A 9,122-nucleotide genomic window follows, 5' to 3' on the forward strand; every position below is an offset into this window, starting at 1 on the left:
AAAAACTACAACTGTTAAAAACCAAAAAAGGGTAAACGGTTAACAATTTCCAAATGAAGTAAGAAACTTTCATTGCAGTAATTAGGCAAACGTTTCAAGGAATGTAGAGAATAAAATCAAACATATGAGAAATCAGAGTAGTTATAGATTTATAAATAATACAAATGAATGTAGAGAATAAAATTTGCACATAATCAACCAAAAGTTAACAACTAATTAGAAAACTACATAAAACCGACAAATAAAACGATGACAATAACTTGATAATCAATAAAATATACACAATGAATTGTACAAGAAGCTTTCATGTTGATTAACAACCTACAAAAATCAGAGTAATTTTTTTTTATGGATACTAAAATGCCTCATGGGATTAAAGAAGGTGGGTGGACATTGGACACATATGTGTCACCTCCGTCTCTACTCTATGATTTCTCATCAGATACGTAAGCGTTAAGAATAAGAAATTTTATTTCTAACCTGAACTTGATGCGTTTTTACAGATTTGGATATGATGAAGATGGGTATAGTGAATGAAAATGATGGATAGATTAAAAATCATAGGTGGAGGTATATATGAACCGAAATCTTATAATCAATTTTAAATATAGATAAGATTAGAATCGATTAGAATCTTGATTTTTGCCTAATTAAAATGAAATTCAAATAGAGCGGCTGATTTTTCCGGATACGCCGACTTAAAATCAAAGCGTATAAAAAAGCGGGAAATGAAAATGCAGGGGAATATGAACATGCCATGTGGCAAAACTGGTGTAGAAAAATCGACATGTGGCAATTAGCGTTTTGTTTATTAGAGGAGGTAAATATATATATATATATATATATATATATATACTAGAAAAGTTTTGAGGCCCGTGCTAAGCACGGACCATGGAGGGTAATTTCGATATTTTATTTGGAATGCCAAATGTAAGTACATCGCTGTTATAGGTAATGAATTCCAATTACATGACTATTATCAGTAAAGAACCAAGAATGTTGTTGTTATTGTTACGGAGATTGAAGTATATTGATATTATGGGCATGAAAAGTAGATTACATTGCCATTAGGGATAAGGAAATGAAATTACAATGGTATTACAAATAAATTGTTTGTTATCAGCCATGCGTAGTTCAACTATAACTCCCTCATTGTCATCCCTTGTTGCAACTAAGATATGCACCCTGGTAGCATTTTGTAAGTGAATTATCTACTCAGTTATGCTACTTTCTTTTTTCTATATCATTATACATTCAATTGAAATGATAATATATAGACAGAAATGAAAACAGATAAATTTTTTTATGCAACGAACATACTCCCAACACAAATTTTATGCAACAATACATGAATTATGGCCGATCTTTCTTTAAAATGTAGAATACATGAAAAAGAACTTGGAAATGAAGAACCATAATCAAATATACAAATAAGAAAGATATTACCATAATAAGCAAATAAATGACTAACTTTTCTTCTTTAATGCTAAAAAATTAGAAAATGGTAATTTGTGGCTACATGCATTGCGAGTTTGTAAGCATTGTACTTTATTAACTCAACTACTTTATCCAATTAGGAGCATTCCTTTTGCATCAGGCGATTGTACTTTGAAAATATACCCAATTTAAGCATTGAAAATTGATTTGTATTCAAATAATATTGCTACAAATGGGTAGATATTTAAGTGGGATGCTATGATAAATAAGTGAATGGAAGTATGTGGCTAATTTTTGCATTTATGCCTTTTTTTTTTTTACCTTTCGTCATGAGTTCGTCATAACCGAGGATCATCCTTTAAAACATCTTGAACACATTGTTCAACTATAAGCCATCTAATGAGTTCAATTAAATTTAACTGCATTTAAGAAGATAATAGTAACAATGGTTTTAAAAACTACCAAAAAGTCCCAATTTCATTAAAAAACATTTTTTGCAATAAACAAAAATTATGAAATAAAGTTCACCTTATGATGTTAGAGCAAGTAAGGGTTGTTATTTCCATGTTTTTAGAAGATGTCACAGTAATTTTATACTTATCTGCCGCACAATCATACCATAGAAGCAAAAACCAGGAACAAATTAGAATAAAATTGGGAACTTTTGAGGGAAATTGATGCTTACTGGATTGTATAAACTCCATGCCATACGATAATTTTAGAATGAACGTCATCCTTCCTACTTGCATGAAGTCCCGTTGTAAACCTTATCAAGCTTTATTTAAATGAAAATACGTTACAACCCAAAGTCAAATGATATAGTCTCCTTAACAGACGTCAAATGTGTTGTAAATTGTATTTTTTTTTCTTCTTTTGTTAGTTGAGGGCTTTTATGTCTTTTTTACTCTTTGCACCTAGTGATTATTTAGTTTTCACACTTTTCAATAACATTATAACGACATTAATATATAAATTTCTTAAAATACTGTCAAGTAAATATCATTGCATAAAGAAAATTTCACTTCTAGATGGTTGTATCGATTCCAATATATAAGAAATAATATTGGAAAGGTACAATATTCCAGGAAAGCTATGTAGATTCCTATCATTTAGGATTGTTGGTTCAAAGCGGTTGGGAGTGACAGTTGTTGATGTGGTCTAATTTGTTTGTACCGTTTATGAAAAATTACAGTCATATATAATTTAGGATTAAGAAGCAATTATAACACCAACCTTCATGAAGATTGGGTGCTATGCTTTTTGAAACATGTGCAAGCAAACTGTTATATTTCTTCATTGAAAGTCGGTATTTACTAAAGTCTTAATAGTAGTTCTTTATTTAACTTCTATATAAATTAAGCCAGTTATTGCATTATCATTGCTATCGTGTTATTACCTTTACAATATTTGACAGCAAACAGAAAGAAAGGAAGAACCATCAACCATATAGGATTACTTCTTGTCCTTCTATGGTGCTGAAAAAAAAGGGAGTTATTTAAATAATCTACAGTTACTAAAAAATTAAAAATTAATAAAGACATTTACCAAACCATGAAATATAATTTCTCAGGTGCTTTAACAAAGGAATATCAGATGCCTTTTCTATACCATTAAAAACATGCAAGCATGTAGGTTTTTTTTTTTTTAAAATATTGCCCGTTTTATGTCCTTGAATGTCAATGGTCTACGATTTACCAGCAACCAATAAGGAAAAACTCTCAGAAATCTATTTTCTACTGTAGCAGTAGGTAAAAATATGTAGAATTGAGAAATTATGTTTTTGGCATAAAGATATTGAAATTACAATCCAAAACAGCAATGTTAATCCTAAACGGAAACGTCTGAAATAAAATCGAGTTTATAAGATTGGATAAAAAGGGACAATTTCGAATATATTTTATCGGGGCAAGACAATCCATCGATTGGATTAACGGTAACAAGTTAAAAAAAAATTGAAATCAAAGTAGGGTTCTTGTAGATAACATACCATTGGGAGGAAGATCACAGTTTTGTCGTTCTTTGATTCAGCAACTAAAACATTTGCTGTCAACAATTGGGGAATGTTTTGTTGGTAGCATAATTAAGGTTTTCCGATTGGCTTTTTGTTGGAGATGAACCGGTAAATTGCAAGAGGAAGGCGTCCAAGGGATGCGACGATCAGGAAAATGTAATCGACACTTCAGAAATTAAAGCGACATTTCTGTATGTTGCGTTGTTCCGAGAGTAGATTACGTGGAGGTAATCGAACCCTATCAATTTTTTCTAAAAGAAACCAAATAAAACGTGCTTTTATATATATACTAGACGAATGCTCGCGCGTTGTGCATAAGCATCTATACAGCTGAAATCTTTACACATATATGTTTTTTTAATATAACAATATTGTTGTTGTTGAATTTGATATAATAATTTGTATACTAAGTTGATATAATATATTGATTATTTTGAATTATATGATAATATATACATCTATTAAAACTGTATAATCTCAATCTTTTAAACTACCTCTACCCACGGGTTACTCATGAATAAAATTAAATATAATATATGGTTTAATGTTATTTATAGTTGTTGTTATTCTTAATTAATTTTTTAAAATTTATTTGCTTAACATTTCAATTTTTATCATTGTAATTATTTAAAACATCAAACAATTTTTTTTTTTATTTTAAAGATAACAATATAATCATTATATAGAGTTATTTTTAACTATTGTTATTGTAAGTTATTTTAAGTTACTTATTTAAAAATTTTTAACGATTATAAAAATATATTTAGAAAATATTTTAGTTAAATTTATATTACAATTTAGTTTTTGCATTTATCACTATAATTTATCACTTTTAACAATTAACAAAATATTCTTTGGTTTTTTTAAGTAAAACTGAAATTTATATTGAAGTTAACCCTGTAATGTTATATTTAAATTAACAAATTAAGTATTTTGTCCAAACTGTTCAAAAGTTGTAGCTTTAAACTGATAATGGTTTATATACAACAACATATTAAATCTAATAAATTTAGTATAATATGTTAAAAGTTAAAGACATAACTTTATAAGTAGAAGTAAAAATATTATTTTAATATTGAAATTTAGTTTATTTATGATTTAACTTAGGGTTTGATACTTATTTAACCTTATTAACCAACTTATAATCATTATTAGAAATACATTAAAATTTATCACTTTTAACTTTCTACAAAATATTCTATAGATTGTTTAAGTTGAACTAAAATTTATATTTAAGTTGATCATGTAAGGTTATATTTAAATTAATAATTTAAGTATTTTATATAAATTGTTCAAAAGTTGTAGCTTTAAAATGATAATGGTTTACATATAACAACATATTAGACCTAATAAATTAAGTATAATATGTTAAAAGTTAAAAACATAACTTTATAAGTAGAAGAAAATATATTCTTTTAATATTGAAGGTTTATATATATATATATATATATATATATATATATATATATATAAATGATTAAACTTTAGGTTTTATATTTATTTAAACTTATTAACCAATTTATAATCATTATTAGAAAAAAATTGAAAAGTCATGGAAGTTTCAAATGAATGTGGTGAAAGAAAAAATGAATGGGGGTTTCAAATGCATGAGATTCAAGAAAAAATGCTAGCTTTTTAAGTATGTATATATATATATATATATATATATATATATATATATACACTAGAAAAATTTTAGGCCCGTGCTAAGCACGACCCATAGAGGGTAATTTGGGTATTTCTTTTACTACTGTGTAAAATATATTGTGTTAATAACCAAAAAAAGTACAATGCTATAAATAGGTGGGTTTTTAGTTTACAATGCATGAATAAGAAGAAAATGAAAGTATATTAAGATAATCAACAAATAAATGAAAATCCATTGCGATATTCTAATATGATTATTTCAACTTATGGAAGACTTATCAATGTCATTTGTTGTGCAATCTTATCGATATTGAGATTACTCATGAAATACCATCTTTGATTTTTGATTCATGGCTTTAGTCACTTGCTCCTTGGTTGTCATTGATCTTTATTGCTACGTACACTATTTCACTATTTCTTCATTCGACGTGACCTAAAAAATTATCCATAAATTAAAAGGATTTGAGACTTTAAAGGTTTTTTTTAGATGTTGCAACCGTTAGAATATACACGAATTCACAAAATAATTCAAGCGTACCTTTGAAGGAAGTTGAAATAAAAAGTTAGAAAGCCCAAAAGATGATATTGTGTGATGACCTAGCGCCTGGTGTTGAACCCACCCAAATCAGATGGTGCTTGATGAATTCACACTTTCCTAAAGAGACAATGAACAAAATTTTTGCACATTTAAGCTAGTTGAAAAGGTAAATTCCATCAGAAAGTAACTGAATAAGGTTTGGTTGTTTAATCACTGCTTTTGACAATACATGAAATGTTGAGTCATTGGCTTCAGAGAGTTGTATATTTATAAATTGGTTTATAAACAACTCCACACCTGCAACACCTTGGTGAAAGTAATGAAATCTGCTTGCTACACATAACCCTCCACACTTTCAACATAATGTGAGATCAATGGATATTTTGAATAAACAAATGATATACCAATATCTTAAGTAAGCACTTTAAAGTAACAAGTGTTTTACAAATATCATAATTTCTGACAAAGCTTTAAGGTTGTGCATTTACATAGCAAAACTAACATAATGCTTTACTCAAAGACCAAACTAAATAACTTTTGAATTTAGACTAAATATGGTAAAACAGAAAGAACATGGATCGTTTTTTTTACTTTACCTACAATTTAAGTACAAACTTACTCTTTCTTTGGCAGTCAACTTCTCAATTGAGCAACTCTTTTCCCTTAGTATTTTAACCTTTGAGCTTGTGAAACTTTCAATAATTTGTAAGTATTAGTGTTTAAATTTTTTATTTTTGGGTTAATGTTTAGATTTGTAAATGACATTTTGTTTCTGTCGGTTTGATGACAATAATATTTGCATTCTTCAACTTGGGTAATCAGATTCAATTTTAAACAGATACTAAGGATTGGAAATAACTTATTTGGATAGGGCATATGTCAAAATATGCTAATTTATTTTTTTCATTTTAGTTCAAAAAAGCCAATAAGTTAAAGGTGAGTAACTTATGAAAAAAATATTTTATTAGGGTTTTTCCACCGCAATAAGCTATTTTTATCCGAAACATTTTTTTAATTTATAGCAGTTTGAAACCGCTAATAAGCTAATAAGCTCCTTAAAATAAGCTTATCTATACACCTCCTAAATCTTGTAGCAACGGATGGTGATAGCTAGTATATACAAATCTTACTGAAATTATAGGTTATGCTTGAATTTAGTAGTACATACAACTTGTATATGATGGAATCAATTAAATATATATTTTATAGCCATCTACTTATGAATTAGTCGATTTATCTTTTATCAATCAAGAAAGTTCAGTTAAAATAATCTATCAAAAATCACTACACTTGGTGTACCCACAAAGAAACATATCTTTATATAAATAATTCATAATTCTTAGTGCTATTTGCATACTATGCAAACACATTGTTTTTGTAAAGACAAGTTCTATACCCATGTCTCTGTGAAGTTGCAGACAATAGATGTACATATAAATTAAGGGTATTCTTGTTATGCTATTCACAAGTCTAAATGAAGAAAAAAAAAAGAAGATATTATTCTCTTTAGAAAGGGGAGACCCAATTGATTAATCTTGATACAAAACTATTAATTTTGTTCAATATGATGTAATTCAAACTCTTGAATTCCACATGGTCAATGACCATCACATACTGTTGGACTCCCACAAACACAAAAGCAAGTTCTTTAACATTTTCTTGTGATTTTAATTAAAACGTAGTTTTGTTCTTTGTTATGTTATTATCAAGGGAAATATCTGTGACATCCCCAAAATCTCGGCCATAAAAGACTAATTTCATTTATGTTTTTTAAAATAATTTCAGAGTAAATCCTTTTGATTTAAAAGTGTTGCGGAATTTGTTCCCAAAACAAAACATGATAAAATAATATTTATCAAAGCATTTCATCAAGAGATGCATTTTCATTATATAATCAAAACTCGGGATGTCATGTTCCGATACAGACCATAAAGCATAAACGATAACATTACAAGTCATTCAACAAATATATATGGTAAACAAAACAACTCGATGATTCATCCATCTTACGCCCTTGCGCCACTTCCTGTAATACAAATAAAACTGAGTAGGTCAGGCTTGGGAGCCTGGTGAGCATATAGGGTTTTCAACCCAAAATAAATAAATTATATTTAATTTCACCAACCAATCACTATCCCGATTACCCATTCCTGTTATCCTCACTTTACGTCCCTAAAATAACATCTATCTCAAGGGACCTAATCTAGGATTTTCATCGGGACGGACATCACTGCTAAGGGGTTTCCTCAACAATAGATATCCTAAAGGCAACCATGAGGGGGATAGAGTACACCGGTGAACACATCGTTCACAACACCTACAGGTTATGAACCTGCTAGCGTTCCACTGGACTGTCTAGAAAGAGTCCGTGGTCGTTATCCATACTCCGCTGAATAACTAGATCAACAACAACAACAACATCGAGGCCTCTCATCTGTTTATTACACACCAACTATCTACCCATGTTCTACCCAACATATTAGTAGATAAAAATTATATATTTTCATACATAGTTTAAAACCTGTATATCATTTTCATTCAATACATATTCCACATAACAGATGAGGCACACCCACATAACACGTATTTCATAGAAAGTAAATCAGATCTATGAGATAGAAGAGAATGAATATACATTCACACATATAACAACAAAATTATACACATAAACAATAATATACTTAATACACTCAAACCATACTTGTATTATTATCGTGTTTATGAAAGGTAGTATACACTCACTTGATCAGAAGACGATCAGACAGCACTACGGCTTGTAGAAGTAGTAATCCTCAGCAGATCTGGAAGATCTCTACAAAAATCGAACTTCTCGCGGGCAGAGCTTCGGCTCGGGAACCACACTTCTCGGGATCTTCGGGATCTCGGGACTTGCTTCGGGGCTCGAGAATAATACCGGGGCTTCGGGGTATTTCTGGCACGCAAATCGATGCAAAACGGGAGAGAGAAGAGAGAAAAGAGCAAAAGAACTCGGCTGCCCTCGCATCCTATTTATAGGAGGCTGGAGCCTCGGAGTACGCGGGGCGTACTCGTCCGAAATCGTCATGGCGTTCGTCATCCGAAAAACTCGAGTGCGAAGGTCGTCATGCTTTGCTGTACACGGGGCGTACAACAGTACGCTGGGCGTACTTCGGATATGCCCGGTGACTCCCCTTCGGATAATACCGGGTTTAATAATTAAATTTAATTATTAATTATTTAATAAACTTCGAAAATTCATATCTTCTTCATACGAACTTTGTTTTCGACGTTCTTTATATCCACGTGTAGGTGAGACTACGCTCTACAACTTTCGTTTAGACTCCGTCGGCTAATTTTGACTTTATTTTTATTATTTATTTTTAATAGGCCGGGACAGAAAAACTTCGTTATAAATTCATAACTTCTTCGTTTGACGTCCGTTCTCGCCTAACTTTTTATCGCTTCGATACCAACAACGAGACCTTCGATCCTCGTTTAGATTGTTTCGGC

At 29.9% G+C, this 9,122-nt stretch overlaps 1 long non-coding RNA gene across 1 annotated transcript; it reads right to left on the reverse strand.

The window, feature by feature from the left end:
* Positions 1 to 983: 983 nt before the first annotated feature.
* Positions 984 to 3,686, reverse strand: LOC145053779 (uncharacterized). Its single transcript, XR_013684607.1, has 4 exons — positions 3,425 to 3,686; positions 2,834 to 2,912; positions 2,123 to 2,212; positions 984 to 1,185 (listed from the first exon to the last, which is right to left on the reverse strand). It is a non-coding gene; the product is annotated as an uncharacterized LOC145053779 (long non-coding RNA).
* Between the last annotated feature and the right edge of the window lie 5,436 nt (positions 3,687 to 9,122).

The sequence above is a fragment of the Lactuca serriola genome, chromosome 5 (genome assembly GCF_051521515.1).
Source record: "Lactuca serriola cultivar US96UC23 chromosome 5, Lser_US96UC23_V15, whole genome shotgun sequence".
Lineage (NCBI taxonomy): Eukaryota > Viridiplantae > Streptophyta > Magnoliopsida > Asterales > Asteraceae > Lactuca > Lactuca serriola.